The sequence below is a fragment of the Pleurodeles waltl genome, chromosome 5, assembly GCF_031143425.1.
Source record: "Pleurodeles waltl isolate 20211129_DDA chromosome 5, aPleWal1.hap1.20221129, whole genome shotgun sequence".
Taxonomy (NCBI): domain Eukaryota; kingdom Metazoa; phylum Chordata; class Amphibia; order Caudata; family Salamandridae; genus Pleurodeles; species Pleurodeles waltl.
Window position 1 is genome coordinate 1,757,846,156 of NC_090444.1, and position 22,304 is coordinate 1,757,868,459.

The window sequence follows — 22,304 nt, forward strand, 5'->3', positions numbered from 1 at the left end:
TTCCCCTCCCCAGGCCTAGTGTATAACTCCACAATAGTATTGTAGTTTACTGTGGGTCACCCTTGCTTCTGTTGGCTCTGGATGTCCAGGTTAGCGTAGCTGGGCAGAGGAGACGGGGAAGCGGGCGCAAGGGCTGGAATGGTCGAGAGGCTCTGGGCGCCCAGGTCACTGGCTGCCTAACCTGCTTGTGGTACCCCAGGATTTCAGCACTCTATTCCCACCACTGGCTGGGATCAGGCATGGCTCTGTTTATGAATAGTTGCCATGCCTCTTTGAGACTATTATGCAGTTCTAAACATGCACCTTTGTTGCATTAAATATATGTGTATGATTTATATAGGATGAGCCTACCTAGAAAAAAGAGTGCCATATAAAATCTGTGGTTTAGTGTGGTTCAACAGGGGGTCCACTGCTTGAAGGAGCTGTGAGGAACTAGATGTATGTTTTACATGAAAAGTTGATTCCTTGTAAAAAAAAAAAAAAAAGCAGAAGATATTAAGTGACATTTCACTAGCCCGCTAATCCTACGTGTGTAAGTTTCCGCAAAAGGGCTGCGCGCTCAGAGTTAGGCGACACAGTGATGTGCAGAAGATACACAAACTGAAAATGACCTTTTTGCCTGTGGTTTAGAAACCCCTTGCACGCACCTCATATGTGTAAATCTCTTTTGTGTGTGTGGTGTGCATGTATGTGACTCAACCCTTGTTTGTGCTCAGGGAGAGGTGCATTTCACCGTGCCTCCTTTCCACCCACACCTACATTTTCTCTTCCCTGACTTGTTGAAAATTTCCATCTGTCACGAGGAGAAGTCTGTGTGGTCTGGGCAGATGTCTGTCTCCAGTAGCTTGAGCTCCGAGGTATTGTAAAGGAAGCTTCAGGTACTCCTTGGACCTCTCAGGCCTGACCAGCATCTCCAAGGCCCCTTCACAACCCTCGCGTCACTTTGCTGAAATGGAATCCGGCAGGTTTTAGGACCCGGCCTGGCCTCTCTTCCTCCTGGGTCTCTCCTGGGTTATTACTTAGTGGGTGGTAGCGCACAGGGCCCGGCAGTATGAATGAGAGGCAGAGTTTGGGGGGCGGGGGAGACAAGGCTGAAAAGCCCCCGCCGGAATAACTCTGCTGTCTCCAAGCAACTGCCCAGCCTGACGCAGCAGAGCACCCCTTAAAAATACAGCCACTGAAAGGAGGCGTGAGGCGGGCAGAGGGAGGGGCCTGGGCGAGACGGGAGGCAGACACCAGGGAGTGGAGTAACCTGCCGGCGGGGAGGGATGCTGAGCGCACAGCATCTCGGCGCTTTGAGACACCATACTGGACCCGGAGGGGCTGCGCGAGACATGCCCAGGGGACGTCACCCGGGTGCGGGGGCACAGGTAATTTATTTCGCTGTTTACCCGGGTGTCTTATTGTGTTTGAGCATCTGTGGCGGGGCACGAATCTCCCGTTCCTGTCCACAACTGTAAATGAGTGAATGGATAGATGAAAAAAATGAATGGACACATTCCACAGAGCTCTCTGCGTGCTAAATCGCCTCAGCTCTCTTCTTAGTCAAGACTTAACGCAGTAGGGAGGATCGAAAGAGAACTTTTGAGGTTTTTTTGGCGGGGGGGTGGTTGGAGGAGAGATAGTTGGTCTCGGGGGCTGGCTTCGGTGCGCAGTACTTTCTATTCCCGGGGTCCTTGGACGGCGAAGCGCCTGCCTGCTGTCGGGGCTCAGGGGTGGATGAGGTTTGTGTCTGATGCGCGCAAGGTGCTTAGATGCAAGTTCCACATCTACAAACAAAGGAGTGATAAGGAACCCCGTATAACATGAGCAGAATGTTAATTTCCTGAAAACGTGATTTACAACCGATTGTCTCTGTGTCTCAACACGCTGGCACCTGCTGTTCTAAGAGGTGTCCTGTGATCGTTAAACTCGAGCAGCAGCTCACGATGTGCGCGCTTAATCAAACGCTACTTGTAATTGGACAGCGAGGAGTCACCATTAAGGGCGCTAAGTGACGCACTCAAAACCTTACACGGCAAAGCACAGCCCGGAGTTACACGCTATATCATAAAATACCAGGACATAAAGATTAACCATCACATAATATTTCGTGCGATGAAAATATCTATATTATAATATACCATGCAGTAACAATTGAATGCCACAACATAAAAAGTAACAACTCAGAATATATACATAACATAGAAAGTAGCATGTTATGCCATAAAATATAAATAGCGTGCTATATAATGGTATAACATAACAAACACATACCACATATTTTAATATACCATACCATCTAATGGATATTGTGTACCATACCATGATATATTTAACATTACACATACGCATAATGTTCCATACATAATATCTCATAATAAAAATAAACAAAATGTACTATACTGTGATGTACCATAGCATTAAATCTAACATGCCATATTGTAAAAAGGGAACATATCCTACCACACCATATGGAAACATGCCATGTAACATACGACAATATCAAAAATAATATTATACGAAAAGAAGACAATCTTGCGTGCACTGTATCTTTAAGGCAAGCCCCCCCTCCCCCCCCCCCCCCCCCCCCTTCCTAGGATACTTGTCTCCTCAGTGAGAAAACATACAACGGAGAGCTGCACCTCCACTGGTCACTCGATATAAATCTGTTAACATGGTTAATAATTCAGTTGTGTTCGTTTTTCTTCGCCTTTGTACATATGGAAATACAAATATTTATATACTGCGTGCCGAGGCAGCCTTGCCACTCACAGATCTTTGTAATAAGAAGGTGATGTTGTTATCGCCTTTTAGCTGGCGTTGCATTGACCAGAGAAGGACAACCCGAGCAAGAGGTTGTTGGTGTAAGCTTGTTGTTTACAGGTTGCGAGTAGATCTCAGCAGCAGGCACTCAGCCTGCTCCGCTATCTGCCGGCGCCTGTATTTCATGCTGTCGTGCTATTGGTCCAATTAGAATGCAATATTTATGGCTGCAGAACCTTTCGGATGGGTTGCATCGGTAAGTTGCGGCTTTTCTGTGGAAGGTCACCTTCCCCGGGCAGTGCCCCCTCCATCTTGAATGGGCGACGATAGAGTGCAGACTCGTCCGTCAGAGACACCTGCCGCCAGATGAGCACTCCTGGCAGACACAGTCCCTGTTCCCGCCAAGCCCGTCGCCGCTGAAGTGGGAAGGCGAGATGGGGTTCACCGCTCCTGTCCCCGGTTTACACCCCGCACACCATACTCAGCTGCACATCCATGCATAAATAATGGAGGTTATTGCAGCGCATCCGAACTATCGACCCTCTAAGGATGAAAGTTTGGCTCGGGTACCAGATGTGCAAAACTGTGATCTCCAGACTTCCGCAGTAGATGCTCATCCCTCAGAGGTGCTTTGCAGGCTTTTATCTCGACTTGCTTCCATTTCCAGGGGTTCTTTAGTTCTGCAGCTTTGCAACGGGATGTCATTGTGCAAGACAGTGGCATAAGACACCTCATCGCCCCAACAAACCTGATAAAATGCAATTTGTATATAGTACTTGGTGTCTGGTTTTGCCGTTTTGTAGCACCTTCACAATTTAAGCATTACTGCTACCCAGCCGACTTATATAATATTATAACGTGCATTTAATTTACCTATCTCCGAAGGATGAATGGTTTTGCGAGCCCTGCAAGAGAGTGAACTTTCACTGTGGCCTGAGAGTTGCGCTTTGATCTCATCAAAAACGAGCGAATCGCTCCGAGCTGAATGATCCCTTCCCCTCTCCTTGCCTTCACTAGACACTCACTCACAGCAGACAGCGCTAATGAGTTTAGATATTTTCTCGTGGGAAGTCCGGACCCAACCAGCTCCCGATAGCTCTTGATACAAAGTAACCCCCAGGAATCATCGGCTGACTGAGTGACCTCACTTTAGCCAAGAAGGGCGGTCGGATTGCAAGTTATTGATGTGCATTGCCATTCTTTGCACATCACTGACAGTGCTTAATTTGTACAAAAATAAACCCCAGGGCCCAAAGTTTTCCTGGGAAGCCCGGGCCGGCGTTACTAAATGTGGGCGTGGCCTCTGCCAAGGGTGCACAGTGTCCATCTCGCGCCTCCTTAGTCCAGCACCAGACTCTCCCTTCCCCTTTAGTTCTCTTGCTGATACGTGGTTTCTCCCCCCCTCACGGGTTCCGTCTCTCTCCCCTTTTGTGGGCTTCTCTCGTGCTCAGGGTGAATATCTGACGAGAGAAAATAAGCGCCGGTCTTAAGAGTGGTGGGGGCCCCAGCTACAACCACTAGTTCAAATTTAGCTCTACCGATACTGCACGTACGTTTCTTAAATGAATATTACTAGTAATCAGGGTGCTTGAAGCTGAAATATAAAAGTGCCCAAATGCACAAATGTCAATCTGCCTTGATGCATGGCCACTTGCAGCTGATCGGTGCATCGTTTTGCCTACTGGATGTGCATGGGCCCACACGTGAGTTCAGGTGCTAGTGTGACTGTTTCAATGTCTGTGGTGGTATCTGATTACTAGGGTTTCTGTCCTCGTGTCCGTGTTCTAGTGCCTGTGTCTGTTTCTCTCCCCTAGCTCTCTGCTCTCACTCTCTGTGCCCATACACGTGTTCAGTGTCTGTGCCCCAGTATCATTCTTTCATTGTTCCAGCCCCTACCTGACTTCTAGGATCCTTGATTCTGTGTTAGTGCTCTGATGTCTCTGTCCAGGCCTGACTTTTAGGATCTTTGTTTGTGTCAGTGCTCTGGTCTCTGTGTTCACGCCTCACTTCTAGGATCTTTCTTTGTGTCAGTGCTCTGATGACTGTGTCCACGCCTGATTTCTAGGATCTTTGTTTCTGTGTCAGTGCTCTGATGTCTCTGTCCAGGCCTGACTTCTAGGATCTTTCTTTCTGTATCAGTGCTCTAATGTCTGTGTCCATGCCTGACATCCAGGATCTTTGTTTCTGTGCTCTGACGTCTGTTTCCATGCCTGTGTTCCATTGTCCTTGTCTCGGTGTCTGTGTACTAGTATAATTATTTCGTTGTTCCAGGCACTGCCTGAATTCTAGGATCTTTCTTTCTATGCTCTGATGTCTGTGTCCATGTCTGACATCCAGAATTGGTGTTTCTATGCTCTGATGTCTGTGTCCATGCCTGACATCCAGGATCTTTTTTTTTTCTATGCTCTGACGTCTGTGTCCATGCCTGACATCCAGGATCTTTGTTTCTATGCTCTAATGTCTGTGTCCATGCCTGACATCCAGGATCTTTGTTTCTATGCTCTGATGTCTGTGTCCATGCCTGACATCTAGGATCTTTCTTTCTATGCTCTGACGTCTGTGTCCAAGCCTGTGTTCCATTGTCCTTGTCTCGGTGTGTGTGTACCAGTATAATTCTTTCATTGTTCCAGGCACTGCCTGACTTTTAGGGTCTTTGTTTCTGTGTCACTGCTCCGATGTCTGTGTTCATGCCTGACCTCTAGACTCTTTCTTTCTGTGTCAGTTCTCTGACATCTTTGTCCAAGTCTGTGTTCCATTGTCCTTGTCTTGGTCTGTGCCCCAGTATGATTCTTTCATTGTCCTAGCCACTACCTGAGTTCTGGGATCTATGTTTGTGTCAGTGCTCTGGTGTCTGGGTCCATGCAGAACTTCTAGGATCTTTGTTTCTGTGTCAGTGCTCTGATGTCTGTGTCCACGCCTGAGTTCTAGGATCTTTGTTTCTGTGTCAGTGCTCTGATGTCTGTGTCCACACCTGACTTCTACGATCTTTGTTTCTGTGTCAGTGCTCTGATGTCTGTTTCCACGCCTCACTTCTAGGATCTTTGTTTGTGTCAGTGCTCTGGTGTCTGTGCCCATGCTTGACTTCTAGGATCTTTGTTTCTGTGTCAGTGCTCTGATGTCTGTGTCCACGCCTGACTTCTAGGATCTTTGTTTCTGTGTCAGTGCTCTGATGTCCGTGTCCACGCCTGACTTCTAGGATCTTTGTTTCTTTGTCAGTGCTCTGATGTCTGTGTCCACGCTTCACTTCTAAGATCTTTGTTTGTGTCAGTGCTCCGGTGTCTGTGTCCATTCTTGACTTCTAGGATCTTTGTTTCTGTGTCCGTGCTCTGATGTCTGTGTCCACACCTGACTTCTAGGATCTTTGTTTCTGTGTCAGTGCTCTGATGTCTGTGTCCACACCTCACTTCTAGGATCTTTGTTTGTGTCAGTGCTCTGATGTCTCTGCCCAGGCCAGAGTTCTAGGATATTTGTTTCTTTGTCAGTGCTCTAATGTCAGTGTCCACGCCTCACTTCTAGGATCTTTGTTTGTGTCAGTGCTCCGGTATCTGTGTCCATGCTTGACTTCTAGGATCTTTGTTTGTGTCAGTGCTCTGGTGTCTGTGTCCACGCCTGACTTCTAGGATCTTTGTTTCTTTGTCAGTGCTCTGATGTCTGTGTCCACGCCTCACTTCTAGGATCTTTGTTTGTGTCAGTGCTCCAGTGTCTGTGTCCATGCTTGACTTCTAGGATCTTTGTTTCTGTGTCGGTGCTCTGATGTCTGTGTCCACACCTGACTTCTAGGATCTTTGTTTCTGTGTCAGTGCTCTGATGTCCGTGTCCACGCCTCACTTCTAGGATCTTTGTTTGTGTCAGTGCTCCGGTATCTGTGTCCGCACCTGACTTCTAGGATCTTTGTTTCTGTGTCAGTGCTCTGATGTCTGTGTCCACGCCTCACTTCTGGGATCTTTGCTTGTGTCAGTGCTCCGGTATCTGTGTCCACACCTGACTTCTAGGATCTTTGTTTCTGTGTCAGTGCTCTGATGTCTATGTCCACGCCTCACTTCAAGGATCTTTGTTTGTGTCAGTGCTCCGGTATCTGCGTCCATGCTTGACTTCTAGGATCTTTGTTTGTGTCAGCGCTCTGATGTCTGTGTCCACACCTGACTTCTAGGATCTTTGTTTGTGTCAGCGCTCTGATGTCTGTGTACACACCTGACTTCTAGGATCTTTGTTTGTGTCAGCGCTCTGATGTCTGTGTCCACACCTGACTTCTAGGATCTTTGTTTGTGTCAGTTCTCTGGTGTCTGTGCCCATGCTTGACTTCTAGGATCTTTGTTTCTGTGTCAGTGCTCTGATGTCTGTGTCCACGCCTCACTTCTGGGATCTTTGCTTGTGTCAGTGCTCTGTTCTCTGGTGTCTGTGTCCATGCCTGTGTTCCAGCAATATAATGCACAGGGATGAGGCCCTCAGCAGACTACCGTGAGGGGCTCCTCAGGCTCCTATAGCTCAGAGATAATCGTAGGCCTTGGTCTGAATGGGAGGCGGCCCGAATAGTCCCCCCACTCCCTGTGCTGCAGGGGCCTGATGTGTTCCATTGTTACTGTCCTTTTGCCTCAGTGTCTGTGTGCCTCTGTGACTGTTTCAGTCTTTGTATCACAGTGTGTGTGTTTCAGTGTCTGTGTCACAGTGTGATTGTTTCAGTTTTTGTGTCACAGCGAGATTGTTTCAGTGTCCGTCACAGTGAAGAACCAGAACCTTATGGGCCTGGCGGCGCAGGGTACGCCTAAAATCTCCTTGGATTCACCTGCCTCAACTAACAGAGACACGGGACACTCTGTCAGGCGTAAAAGATCAGATTTTATTAGCTGCAGCTAGTACAGTTGTCCAAGAAGTACACAAGGTATGTTCTCAGGAGACTGCCACTTTACTTTGTGGCGCACAATCTTATATACCGTATAAAAACCATTTATTAACTACATACACTCCCAGAACACATAGAAAGGAGCCAGTAAGAATAATGTAAAGATAGAACAGAGCCAATAGAAATGTCGGAAAACAAGACAGCACCAATAGAAGGAATTGGAAAACAAAGTATCAAGTGACTTAAGGTTGCCTCCCCTCCAGCTGTGTTTGTCACCCCTCCCTTGAACTAATTCATTAACCGATCCACAACGAAGTTGCATGTGGTGTGATAAGTTTGTGTGCGTTTGGAGGACAGTTGTGAAATGAGAGAATACTAGCAAAGGACAGCGAAGGCCAGACGATAAGATAAGATCGGCGGAGAATAGTGTGAGCCTACAGATAGTTGAAACAAGGATTAGAAAACCAGACAGGGATTAGTGTACTCGGTCAGACCTTAATACCAGCCTTGTAAAGATAGAGGCAGAAGGCTGTTTTGAACACCATGTTGCAGAATAAGCAGAAAAGGCAGAATGGACTTCGTTCGCTGTGCTGCCTGAGTGAAGGCAACATAAAATGGCGGCGGGCCACAAAATGGCGGGTCGATACGATCGTATTAAAAATCAAATTTCCTCAGACCCTCCTTTTGCCAGAACTCAGGCAAGATACACAAACTCATGTTAATCTGAGTCGATGTTTATGGCCATGAGGTCATCAAGCTGTTGCTGTACCATCATTTTGATATTCTCTGCTCTTTGTGACTTGGGTTTGGGAATACATGCAGTAGCACATAGGTTGCAGATGGCAGGACCGCAGTGCATACAAAGACAACAAGAGAATATAAAAGCTAAAATTACTCCAAAGAATGTCAATACCTTCCAACCCCATTTGGACAGTAATTCCCAAAACCACTCTGAAAAGGACCAATCTCCTTCGTCCTGATGAATCGACTCGGAGATTATGTGTAACTTAGAGATAGCTTGGTATACTGTCGGAGCGTCATTAGGTATGAAAATACAGCAACTTGATCCGATCAATTTGCATACTCCACCACGGTCCGCAAGAACAAAGTCTAAGGCAACACGGTTCTGCAAGGTCATAAGACGATCAGCCTGTAGTTCAGCTGTAATGTTACTTAAAGCTCCTACAGTGATGTCTATGGTGGTTTCTACGACACGAACCAATTGCCTTATATTTCTGCTGTTGGCCATTGGACCCCAGAAGGGAAGAAATCCTTTGAGGAAATCTCCTCCCTCTTGTCCTGCTGTGTCTTTCGAATCCACAATCCCTCTGCCATATCTATTTTTATGATGGTTCGCAGGAGCGGTGTATGTAGGGGGAAGAAGAAAGGCTATATAACAAGTACCAGAGAAATCAGCTGGCAACCATGTATAAGCCCTATCGTGGCAAACGAAGTATGTACCTTGAGATGGTACTAACGGCAGTGAATTCAGGGCTGAATAAACATATGTATGGGAACATAAACTTTCTCTTTGTCCGGTGTTTGGAGTTCTACCATTTATTTGCAGACAGAAATTTCCTTGTTGGGGTATGACCCGTATCGGAGGAGATTTTCCTTGCTCAACCTTATCATTGAGGCTGGAAATGTAATTAGTTATGTTCCAATTGGTATATGCTTTTCTTTCATCTATGGAAGCTTCATTTTTTTCCATGATTTTAGCCATAGCTACCATTCCCTTTATCAATAAACTATGACTGAAATCTGAACCAACACTATGTGAACTGACAGGTTGTTTAATTTTACTTTGATATGCATTATTGAAAATGACAAAATAAGCCCAAGCGGAACCTTCATAGGAGAATGGAAGAACTAAATATGGCATTCCTTTTTCTACCGTATGTGGTATGAGTCCACACACCCAACAGTCAGTTGTATTGATCACTAACTGATGTTGATGTAACAACTGGACGAAGGAATTGTTAAAGTATTCAGTTCTTCTGATGAGTTCATGCTGGGGAAGAGTGTGAAATAGGTGCGGAGAGATAGTAGAAGAAGATGTAGAGGTAGGAGAAGAGACAACTTTTTGCTGCAGAGTAATAATGATCCAGTTTACAGATGCCAAAAGAATACACGACAATATAATGACGCATAGAGCAATACTACAACGACTACATATTTCTTTACAATTATTCTTTACATTTTTACTTTCTCTTTTATCTAATGTAGCCTCCATCTTTCTAAGTGGATGCTCACGGCAATCTTCCTCAATCACTGTAGTCACGATTATCTACCGTCCTATGACACTGTGAGGTCCTGCAGGCCTATTGCCACTTACTCAGGTCGTAACTAAGACTCCTACCGTGACCCTGCAACCGGGATAGAGTACTACATAGGAGAGAAATTTACAAGTTCTTTGGTCTTGGTCTCAAATTATAGCGTTCCTGTCCAGAGGCAGTCTGGTTTTGAAACAATGTTCCTGGATTTGTCGTGTTCAAGCGACGATGCGATGGTATTGCTTCTTGAAGGATGTCGTCGTCCTCTTTCTCAGAAAGTGTTCCAATTAGACGCGCATCACTGAATGGTACAAATTGCGGAACTTTCTCACTTTCAGAGTCACTGATGCCTCTACGGACCCACTGATCGAAAGGCAAGGGCAAAGGCACTTTCTTGCAGTGCACGGCATGCACCCAGTTTTTCTTTCCTTCGACTTTAACTGCTGTTCTTGTGGTCAAAAGAACCAGGCGTGGCTCTCTCCATCTGGGCTCCAAATTTCTCTGTCGTTGGAAATTTTTCGTGCAGACCCAGTCACCTGGTCGGATGGAATGACCTGGGTCTGTGGAAGCCTCTGGTAGAGCACTCTGAACCTGTTGATGAAGAACACGCAATTTAGTTGTAAGGTCATGCAAGTAGTCAATCAACATCGGGTATGGCAAGTCTGAGTATTTCTTAGGGCGAGGAACTCCCCATACATTAGCTGGGCGACCAAATATCACTTCGTAAGGGCTAAGCCCCAAACGAGAGTGTACTGCTGTTCTGGTGGACAGAAGAGCCAATGGTAAAGCATCAGGCCAATTAAGTCCTGTGCTAGCTTGCACCTTAGCAATTTTAAGCTTCAAGGTTCCATTGTAGCATTCTACTAAACCAGCCGACTGTGGGTGATTCGCCGCGTGGAACTTCTGTTTTATGCCAAGACCTGCACAAACTTTTTGCATGACTTGACCCACAAATTCGCTCCCATTGTCACTCCAGACAATGCGCGGCAAACCAAACCTAGGGAAGAATTCTTTCAAAAGTATTTTGGCAGTTGATAAAGCAGTATTGTCCTTCAGAGGGTAGGCTTCTACCCATCTAGAAAAAGCACATACTACCACCAGAACATATTTGAGGTTGTTGCATCGTTCCATGTGAATATAATCGATCTGCAACACCTCAAATGGATATGTTGGAGGAGCAAAATGACCTGCTGGAGTTGGGGTTCCCTTTCCCGGATTGTACATCAAGCAAACAATACAATGTTTTACTACATTATTTGCACACTTTGGGATCCCCTCATTTTGCCACACTGGAGCCAGAAGTTTACATATTCCTTTTGCACTTAGGTGAGCTGGACCATGTGCCATAGTAACTACAGGTAGTACATAAGCATCTGGTAACAGCCAACGTTGATGTTCTGATAATTCAACCCAACATCCCATCTCATCTAACATTCCTGTACTTTCCTTCCACTTTCTCAACTCATTCTCCGTAGTCTCTCTTTGAATTGATTTCACACTCTCTACTGTATCTTCACACATTCCCTTTTCTCTTACGCAGTTTGCGGGACCTGCAACATACATTCGACTTGTGTTGTCTCTGGCTGTCTTTTTCGCTACCTCATCTGCAAATGCATTTCCTCGACCAACATCGTCCACAATCTTTTTGTGTGCACTACACTTCACGATCGCTATCTGAGTAGGCATTGTAAGTGACTCAAGAAGTTCAGTCACTAATTGACCATGTTGTATCTTAGTACCATGGGAAGTAAAGAATCCTCTTTCCTTCCATAAGCGCCCAAAGTTAAACGCTACACCAAAAGCGTATTGGCTATCAGTGTACACGTTTACTCTTTTTCCTTTGGATAACACACACGCTCTAGTTAAGGCTATCAATTCAGCTGCCTGAGCTGAATTATGTCTAATGCGTGCTGTCTCCACAATCGTATGCAAAGTAGTAATAGCGTAGGCTGAAACTGTATCTCCATTCGGGAGCTTGAAACAAGAACCATCTACCCATAGTGTTCCATCTGGATTCACTAATGGCGTGTCTTTTAGGTCAATTCTACCCTTAGTCTCTTCTTCAGTACGGAGAAAACAATCATGCTGTTCAGAGACATCTCTCTCTTCTGGAAGAGGCAACAAAGTAGCTGGATTCAGGGTATTACATCGTTTGATGTGTATGTGACTAGCCAAAAGCGTCAGCTCATATCCGGACAACCGAGCACTCGTAAGATGCTGCGTTTTTGTCCTATTTAGTAAAGTATCCACTGCATGTGGCACCATAACAATGAGAGTATTATCTAGCACTACTCCAGCAGACTGTCGAATAGAAATTGCTGCTGCCGCTGTTGCCTTAAGACAACTAGGCAATGCTTTAGCTACTGGATCTAACGTAGCTGAGAAATATGCGCATGGTCGCTGTTGATCTCCAAAACGCTGCATTAAGACTGACAATGCACAACCCTCTCTTTCGTGGACATAGAGCGTAAAGGGCTTACTGTAATCAGGAGTACCCAATACAGGAGCAGAACACAAAGCAATACGCAAATCAGTAAAACTCTTCTGACACTCGTCAGTCCACGGAAGAGGCTGAGGCGTATCTTTTAAAGTTAGCGCCAACAGCGGTTTAGCCAATAAAGAGAAACTCGGAATCCACTGTCTACAATAAGAAGTAATGCCCAAAAAAGCACGTACCTCTCTTTGTGTGGATGGCACCGACATTTGTGCAATTGCCTGAATTCGTTCGGGGGTCAATCGTCGTCCCTCCTTTGACAAGAGATGACCCAAATAAGTCACCTCGCGACAGACATATTGTAATTTAGAAGGAGAAACCTTGTGATTCAGATCAAACAAATGACGCAACAGTGCAACGGTCACGTTTTTGCAAATCTCCTCTGAATCAGCTGCAACTAATAAGTCATCCATGTACTGAATGAGAGCGGCACCGGACGGTAAGGAAAAGGCATCAAGATGACATTTTAGAGCTTGACTGTAAATAGAGGGACTTTCACAATAACCTTGAGGTGCGCGTTTAAACCGGAAGCTTCGGCCTCCGAGGGAAAAACCAAAAATATCTCTACTCTCTTCGGCGATGGGAATACTAAAGAAAGCATTCTTTAGATCAATAACTGAAAACCAAGTCGCTGTAGAAGGTATCATCGTCAACAGAGCAGTGATATCTGGGACTACAGGAAACTGCGGTACGACAATCTTGTTTACCTCCCGAAGATCAATTACAAAACGATAAACAGGAGGCTGAGAAGGATCAGTGCGTTTAAGAACCGGAAGAACAGGACTGTTACATGTATTTCCTCTCGTTTCCTCAACCACACCCTTCTGAATCAAATCATGGACAATTTCCAGAAGTGCTTTCTCACCTTCAGTAGAGATTCTGTATTGCGGAATACGTGGCATTTCAGCATTGGGCTTAAGAGTAACAACATAAGGTGGGATCTCAAGACAACCAACGTCATTCGGACCCGTAGCCCAAAGCGTTTCGGGAAGAGAAAGCAATTCAGGTGGGAATTGATCTTTTGATAAGTACATTGGACTAGTCATTTTCTGTCCTAGAGTGAGGTATACACCAGAAGGTGAACAATATATCGTAGCATGCATTCTTTTTAATAGATCTAAACCCAACAGATTTTCACCACAACCATTCGTCAGAAGAAGCGGAGCTTCTAAATCATAAGGGCCTATTGAAACAGGCAAAGGGCAAGAAACTGGATTGCGAACAGGGGCGCCAGAAAATCCTACAGATACATTCGTTAAGCCAGACAAAGGTGCGCCAGGGAGTTTAGAATGAATGATAGAGCTTCTCATGGCACCAGTATCTAAAAGAAATGGCTCTGAAACACCCATTGTAGTGACATTAACATAAGGTCCATTCTGATCCACTGGAATTGACGTAACCCCCTTACTTTGTCCATGGCTGTCCTATTCAAAATGAAGACTTTCATTCCCTCCTTCAATATACTGATCCTCACTGTAATACTGTGTAGACCTAACATTTTGCTGGTCAAAGTAATTTCCGGAATTTGGAGGAACAAAAGAACGCTGCTCTTGGGTTAACACACCTCGACCTCTACCTCTATTTGCTGACTGAGGACCACCACGACCTCGTGAAGCAGATGTTGCTCCATTACGCTGCAACAATGCCGGACAACTGTTCTTAAAATGACCTTCCTCCCTACAATAAGCACATTGATTGGGACCTAGCAAAGGTCTTGGAATGAATGGTTCAGGCTTTTGATACAACCTCTGAAACTGCGGAGGCTGTTGAAACTGAGGCTGAACATAACGAGGAGGATAAGCCTGTTGCAAGAGAACTTTAGTTTTTAATTCTTTCGTCTTTTTCTCTTGTTTTTCCCTTTCTTCTTTGTCTCTATTTTCATAATATTGTGCAGTAGCCAATATCTGGGCGGAAGAAGAAACTGCCCATGAACTCTCGGAGTCTTTTAGCTTGTGTGATAGTTCAGGAAGCAAGTTATATACGAACTTATCCACAAATAATCGCTGTCCCCCTTCTGTAGCCATATCTTGACCACTGTGATCAATGAATGTCTCCTCGAATCGGGTAAAGAAATCGGAAACACTTTCATCTTTCTTTTGTTTACATGCTGCTAGCTTATCCCAATTAACTCTCAAAGCAGGCATCATTGTTTTCATTAATGTAATAATCCTACCAGGGAGTTCTGAGATCAAAGCGTCGGGCTTTGCACCACCTACTTGACCTCTATCTGCGGCAATAATAGCGTTCCAATCGCCGCCTAATTCTTGAGCGTGATCCTCTCTACGAATTTTAGCCCATATTGTCTGTGGAACTACATTTCCCATCAACATGTCAATATCTGCTAGATTCATAGTACATGCATCAACTGTTTGCGACAACTCTTTATAGTAACCAGCAGGAGTTTTGCGTGAATCTGGTAGTGACTGTTTAAGTGCTAAAACTTCAGACCTTTTCCAGGGGACATGTATCCATATGCGCTGAAAATGCGCAGGAATAGCTGGATTAGCACCTGCTGCTGCAACTTTTTCCTTCCATATTGGAGAAACCTCTCTCATGGGATAGTTTTTCAGTGCTGTCCTAACTGAAGGATCAGAATCAGAAAAAGTCTGTGAGAACAATAGGGATCTGAAAGAAATAAGTGTTCTGACAGCGTTTTCAACCTTAGGACCCACAATAAGTCCTTTGTCAAAGTCAGCCTGAACATCTAACAGATCCTGTGGGACCGAACCCAAATTCATATCCTCCCATTCTTTAGCGAGAGTATCGCACATAACTTTAAAAACATATCTCTGCGTAGGTGCATTCCATTGCAGAAAGGTGGACATAATATCAGACGTACTATATTGGGGACCCTTCTTGATCCATCTACAAGCAAGTGAGTCCAATTTTTCTCGCTCTTCGGAGTCTGGGAATTGACTACGAGACTGTCTTCGAGAAAAAGCTGGAGACACATTTAAAGCTTCAAAGAAAGGTGATAAGAGACCAGAGACAGTATCGGCAAATCGCTTACGCATAGATGGAGAATTTGACATAAGGATAGGGGACAAGGTATTAGGTGAATTAACTAAAGGAGCATTAGGAATTGCCAAAGGAGCAGAAGGCAAAGGAGTTAAAGGCAAAGCTGGCATAGGCAATACTTGAGGAGGCAAATGTGGAAAAGCTGGAGCAGGCGGAAGCACAACTGGCGGCTGAACAGGCTGTAACATCGGGGGTGCATTAGCACCTTGTACATAGGGCGGAGGCAATTTCAATAAGTGGGACATTAAGGAATCTTCCTCAAAATCTTTTCTCTTATCAGGGGAAGAGACAGGCAACGTCGGATAGCATTTATCTATTGCCATTCGATGCTGTCTGTCTGAAATTTCCATTGCATTATCTATTTCATCATCTTTGAATTGCTGAGCAGCCTGTATAATCGTCATTCCCTGTGTTTTCCTATCTCGTTTCGCTTGTTTAATTTCTCTCTGTTTGGCTTCCTTACGCCAAAGGCGAAAAGAGTCAAACATTGCCGGCCGGGCTTTTCTTTTAAATAACGTTGCTTCTAAATTATCTAGCACATCAGTTTCGAAACTACCATTTTCTGGCCATTTTAAAACACCATCTTTCTTTGTATATCGGGTCCATGTCTTATTAAAGGCAATAGGACCAACACCATGTTTAGAATAGAGCTCATATGTGGGAGTTCCAACCGAAGGAATCGGACAGGAGTCCTCAAGCTGGGAGTCCCTATTACAACTAAAGCAACAAAGTTTTCCAAACTTAGTCAGACCAGACATCTCACGATTTTTACTGGCTGTTCACAAACATCAAGGGGGTAAAACTTTCAGTTTACACAGCACAAATGCACTTACCCCTCGGCTTTGGCCACTGCAATGGCCAAATCTAAGGACCTAAGGACAAGACAAAGACCAAAATTTGTGGGCGCGACCCACCAAATACTTAACTAAGGATGTCTTCTTACACCAACAGAGGCCCGTCTATCGTCTCGCTTTACCATACATCATCAAAGAAAGGGCCAAGGCAGGGCGGCAGTCAGGGCAGCAGTCGTCAGTAGCCGTCAGGAAGGAGTAACCGCGCTGAAAAAGACCTTCGGACCACTTCGACATACAGGGGTCGCTTGACGTGGCTCGCGATTCCTCCAGAATTTTCTTGCGGGGTTCCTCACGACCTTCAGGCAGAACCGGTACCGCTGAAGCCGCCCCACGTTGGGCGCCAGTTGAAGAACCAGAACCTTATGGGCCTGGCGGCGCAGGGTACGCCTAAAATCTCCTTGGATTCACCTGCCTCAACTAACAGAGACACGGGACACTCTGTCAGGCGTAAAAGATCAGATTTTATTAGCTGCAGCTAGTACAGTTGTCCAAGAAGTACACAAGGTATGTTCTCAGGAGACTGCCACTTTACTTTGTGGCGCACAATCTTATATACCGTATAAAAACCATTTATTAACTACATACACTCCCAGAACACATAGAAAGGAGCCAGTAAGAATAATGTAAAGATAGAACAGAGCCAATAGAAATGTCGGAAAACAAGACAGCACCAATAGAAGGAATTGGAAAACAAAGTATCAAGTGACTTAAGGTTGCCTCCCCTCCAGCTGTGTTTGTCACCCCTCCCTTGAACTAATTCATTAACCGATCCACAACGAAGTTGCATGTGGTGTGATAAGTTTGTGTGCATTTGGAGGACAGTTGTGAAATGAGAGAATACTAGCAAAGGACAGCGAAGGCCAGACGATAAGATAAGATCGGCGGAGAATAGTGTGAGCCTACAGATAGTTGAAACAAGGATTAGAAAACCAGACAGGGATTAGTGTACTCGGTCAGACCTTAATACCAGCCTTGTAAAGATAGAGGCAGAAGGCTGTTTTGAACACCATGTTGCAGAATAAGCAGAAAAGGCAGAATGGACTTCGTTCGCTGTGCTGCCTGAGTGAAGGCAACATAAAATGGCGGCGGGCTACAAAATGGCGGGTCGATACGATCGTATTAAAAATCGAATTTCCTCAACAGTATGATTGTTTCAGTGTCTGTGTCACAGTATGATTGTTTCAGTGTTTGTGTCACAGTGTGATTGTTTCAGTGTCACAGTGTGATTGTTTCAGTGTCACAGTGTGATTGTTTCAGTGTCTGTCACAGTGTGATTGTTTCAGTGTCTTTGTCACAGTATGATTGTTTCAGTGTTTGTGTATCAGTGTGACTGTTTCAGTTGTCTGTCACAGTGTGATTGTTTCAGTGTCTGTGTCACAGTGTGATTGTTTCAGTTTTTGTGTCACAGCGAGATTGTTTCAGTATCTGTCACAGTTTGATTGTTTCAGTGTCTGTGTCACAGTATGATTGTTTCAGTGTATGTACTTCAGTCTCTGTGTCACAGTGTGTGTGTTTCAGTATCTGTGTCACAGTGTGATTGTTCCAGTGTTTGTGTCACGGTGTGATGTCTTTGTCACAGTATGATTGTTTCAGTGTCTGTATTTCGGTCTCCATGTCACTGTGTGATTGTTTCAGTGTCTGTCAGGGTGTGATTGTTTCAGTGTCTATGTCAAAGTGTGATTGTTTTAGTGTTTGTGTCACAGTGTGATTGTTTCAGTGTCAGTGTTTCAGTGTTTGTGTAACAGTGTGATTGTTTCAGTGTCTGTGTCACAGTATGATTGTTTCAGTGTCTGTATTTCAGTCTCTATGTCACAGTGTGATTGTTTCAGTATCTGTCAAGGTGTGACTGTTTCAGTGTCTGTGTCACAGTGTGATTGTTTCAGTGTCGGTGTCACAGTGTGATGTCTGTGTCACAGTATGATTGTTTCAGTGTTTGTATTTCGGTCTCTGTGTGACGGTGTGATCGTTTCAGTGCCTGTCAGGGTGTGGTTTTTTCAGTGTTTGTGTCACAGTGTGATTGTTTCAGTGCCTGTGTTTCAGTCTTTGTGTCACAGTGTGATTGTTTCAGTGCCTGTGTTTCAGTCTTTGTGTCACAGTGTGATTGTTTCAGTGCCTGTGTTTCAGTCTTTGTGTCACAGTGTGATTGTTTCCATGCCTGTGTTTCAGTCTTTGTGTCACAGTGTGATTTGTTTCAGTCTTTGTGTCACAGTGTGATTGTTTCCATGCCTGTGTTTCAGTCTTTGTGTCACAGTGTGATTTGTTTCAATCTTTGTGTCACAGTGTGATTGTTTCAGTACCTGTTTCAGTCTTTGTGTCACAGTGTGATTGTTTCAGTGTCCGTGCCACAGTGTGATTATTTCAGTCTTTGTGTCACAGTGTGATTGTTCCAGTGCCTGTGTTTCAGTCTTTGTGTCACAGTGTGATTGTTTCAGTGTCTGTGTTTCACTCTCTATGTCACAGTGTGATTGTTTCAGTGTTTGTGTCACAGTGTGATTGTTTCCATGCCTGTGTTTCAGTCTTTGTGTCACAGTGTGATTTGTTTCAGTCTTTGTGTCACAGTGTGATTGTTTCAGTGCCTGTGTTTTAGTCTTTGTGTCACAGTGTGATTGTTTCAGTGCCTGTGTTTCCGTGTTTGTGTCACAGTGTGATTGTTTCAGCGCACGTGTCACGGTGTGATTATTTCAGTGTCTGTGTCACAGTGGGATCAGTGTGTGTACCAGTATTTGATTTCCGGGATCTTTGTTACCGTCAGGATCCTGGCCCCTCTGCCACAGGGCCCTGTATTTCTTCTTTGTCCTTGCCCTTCTGTCTCAGTGTCAGGTCCCAGTGTTTGTGCGAGAGAAGGTGCCTGTTTCCCAAGCTCAGTGTCCTCTCCCCAGCGCTCAGTGTCTGACTCCCAGTGCCCATGCAAGGGCCAGGGTCTGTGCACCAGGACACTTGTGCCAGGTCCCAGTCCTGGTGCCTCCCGTGTCTCGAGGCCCGGGTTCCCGCGCCCCCTCCATGGCCCACCGTGTGTTTAGGGCTGGAGGCCAATTTCAGAAGCCTGCGGTGTCTGTCCTCAAGCCCAAATCCCCTTCTCCATGCCCTGGGCCCGTATTTGACCGCCCCTGTGCTTCATTGCCCATTTTGCGGTGTCAACATAAAGCAAATACATGTGTTTGTATGAACATGCCTCATGTTCACGTTATTCTGCACAGTGACCTCTCCCAGTGTTCACGTCCCTCTGTCTCTGTCCCAGAGTCCGTGCCCCCTTGTCACAGTGCCCTCCTGCCCTGCACATCCTAGAGTTTCTGTTCCAGTGTCTACGAACCAGCTTCTTGGTGCCCACGTCTGGGTCCTTATCAGTGCTCTAGTGCGCTTGTGCACGCAAGTTTGCACCAGTGCCCCCGTGCCCCTCTGTCCTTGTCTGTGTAGCTGGGCTCTAGTGCCCAGACTCCTCCCTGGCAGCTTCTTAGTGTCTGTGTGCGAGGACTCACAGCCCAGTGCCCTCGGGTCAGCGTCTGATTGCTCCTTTATCCTCGCCCCTGTGTCCTGGTCCATGTGCCTGGTTCGGTGCCCAAGGTCTCTCAGGCTAGTGCTCAAGGGTCAGTGCCGCGGTGTCCGTGTCCTAATGCCTGTGCATCTGTCTCTTTCCCAGGCTCCATCTCCCAGGGTCCGGATGGCAGGGATTATGTCCCAGTGTTAGTGAAATGGTCGGGGTCTGTGTGACGGGGCTTGGGTCAAAGATTCCATGTACGTGTCTGTTTTATAGCGCCTTTTTTCATGTATTTATTTTACAGTTTTAAATAGCACACAGGCACTAGTAGAAACATAAGTGCTTCACATTTATTTATTTATTGAAAGGGTTTTTATGCAGCACCTACCAGTCCCCGGAGAATCAAAGCGCTTTACATAGCATGGGTAAAAGGTCATAATACAATTAAGAGAATAAGGGAGGGAAGCACATCGCTAGGTGGGGGGATGGGGGTAGGACCTATCAAACAAAAATAGCGTAGAGCCGCCTGCAAGGTTGCGAGGAGTGGAGCCACCAGAAGACCACCTTCTGAGTCCCACTCAGTGATAACTACAGCAATGCTTGCACGAGAGCAGTCGCATCCAATAGATGGTACGGACAGAGAGTAGGTGTTACACTTGGTTTATATGGACACTAACGATGCACGTTTTTAGATGTCGATGGAAGGACCCCAGCAAGGTCTTGGGCCTTAGGTTTACCAGCAGTGAATTTCAAAAGGAAGCGATTGCTCAGGAGAAGAGCTTGTGCTCTCCATGGATTTTGAAGCTTGGCATTTCCAAGAGAAGGATCGTCTTGTTTTTGAGCCCTCTTTATCCACCTGAAAAAACTGAATAGATTGGAGATATATGAATCATCATTGACAACAAGCTCACCAAGAAATCACACATCAACGCCGTCTCCCCTGCCTGCTTCCTCACGTTGCGCATGCAACGTAAGATCTTCAAGTGGCTACCCCTACACACGAGATGCACCGTGAAACAGGCCCTCATCTCCAGCTGACTGGACTACTGCAACGCCATCTGCGGAGGTATTGCCACAAACCTCCTAGAGAGACCTCAGACCTTACAGAACGTCGCAGCCAGACTCATCCTTGGACTTCTCCACATCACACCCCACCTCACGCAACTCCACTGGCTCCCTATACAGAAGAGATGCCAATTCAAACTGCTGACCCACGCACACAGGCTCTACACAACCAAGGACCCGCATACTTTAACCACCACCTAAACTTCCACCAACTGTCAGGAAGACTACGCACTGCCTCCTTTTCACTTGCCCATACTCCCCGCATCTACGGAAGCAGAAGTGGAGGGCGCTCATTCTTTCACATTGCAGCAAAAACCTGGAACAGCCTCTCCACGCACCTCCGGACCATCACCTCACTTCCAAAATTCAGAACGGCCCTCAAGACCTGGCTGTTCGAATAAGCCTCCGCGAACTGCAAGCGCCTAGATGCCCTATTGGGTGATTAGCTGCGCTTTTTAAATCCTGATTGAATGATTGATTGATTGATGATGGTGTGCTAAAGTACATGGCTTTGAACTTTATTCTAATCTTTATTCTAATTTCAATAGGTAACCATGGGGGTAATGTGTTCAAATTTTCTCTTTGACAACATGGGCCTGGCAGTAGACTACAGGGTGGATTTAATAAAGTTGTGTGAGGAGCTAGGTAAAGCCAGCAGAACAGCATTGCCAAAGACCAAGTCTGATATTATGAGGTATACTTTCTAACAGTGCCTTATTTGTGCTCAGAGTACTGCTATAAAACGTCAGAATGTGAATAACAAGGGTGCACAATCATGAATCCATCTCATGCTTCTTTAATTCACTGTCAGGCACCCTTTCCTCTATCTCACTCTTACAGGTGTCTGCATTTTCCCTTAGAGACAGATTTTCTGTGTTTCTTTCTCTCCATCTTCTCGTTCTGTTTCTTTTTCCCTCTGTCGGCTTCAGGAAATATCTGATGTGGAGAAATAAGTGCAGGGCCCCAAAAATAAGTGCTGGGGCCCCCCACCTGCAACCACCGCCTCAAATTAAGCACTGTTTTCTAGGTTACTGAACAGCAGTTATATTTTCTTGAGGACCTGCGGGTAGGAGCTGGCATCCTTTGTAACTCCTTATATGTGAAACCGTATTGAGAGAGGTAATGAGTTAGAATCCAAGAGAAATCACTGAGGATGATGAAGATGGCAATAATTTGGTAGCTTTCAATTAATAGAAAAGAAACATATCCAGATTTAAAGTTTCAAGAGCACTAACATAAATCCAGTCTCTTTCAGGCTGAGTTCATTAAGTTAACATTCTTCAAGGCCTGAGGATATCGCTTAATTAAGAGGTTTTTTGTTGGGTGGCATCTGCATACAAAAGGATGGAGTATTCCCCACCCTCATGGATGAAGCTGAGAGCCCTAGGATGCACAGCTGAAAGGCATGGAGGCAGGATGGAATCTTGGGGTACGTCACAGGGTCAGCAGGCGGTGTGAGGTTTGGCAAACAATCTTCACCAGCTGTAATCAGTTTGATATAAAAGAGAAGCACCAGTTCAACAAAGATCCACAGAGGCAC

At 45.6% G+C, this 22,304-nt stretch overlaps 1 protein-coding gene across 1 annotated transcript in view; it reads left to right on the forward strand.

Annotated features, from left to right (window-relative positions):
- Nucleotides 1-1,031: 1,031 nt before the first annotated feature.
- FAM167A (family with sequence similarity 167 member A) overlaps nucleotides 1,032-22,304 on the forward strand; it is a 127,518-nt gene continuing 106,245 nt past the window's right edge. Inside the window, exon 1 of the mRNA XM_069236158.1 lies at nucleotides 1,032-1,370. The gene's annotated coding sequence lies outside the window, so the exon portion shown is untranslated. The remainder of the gene's footprint in view (nucleotides 1,371-22,304) is intronic.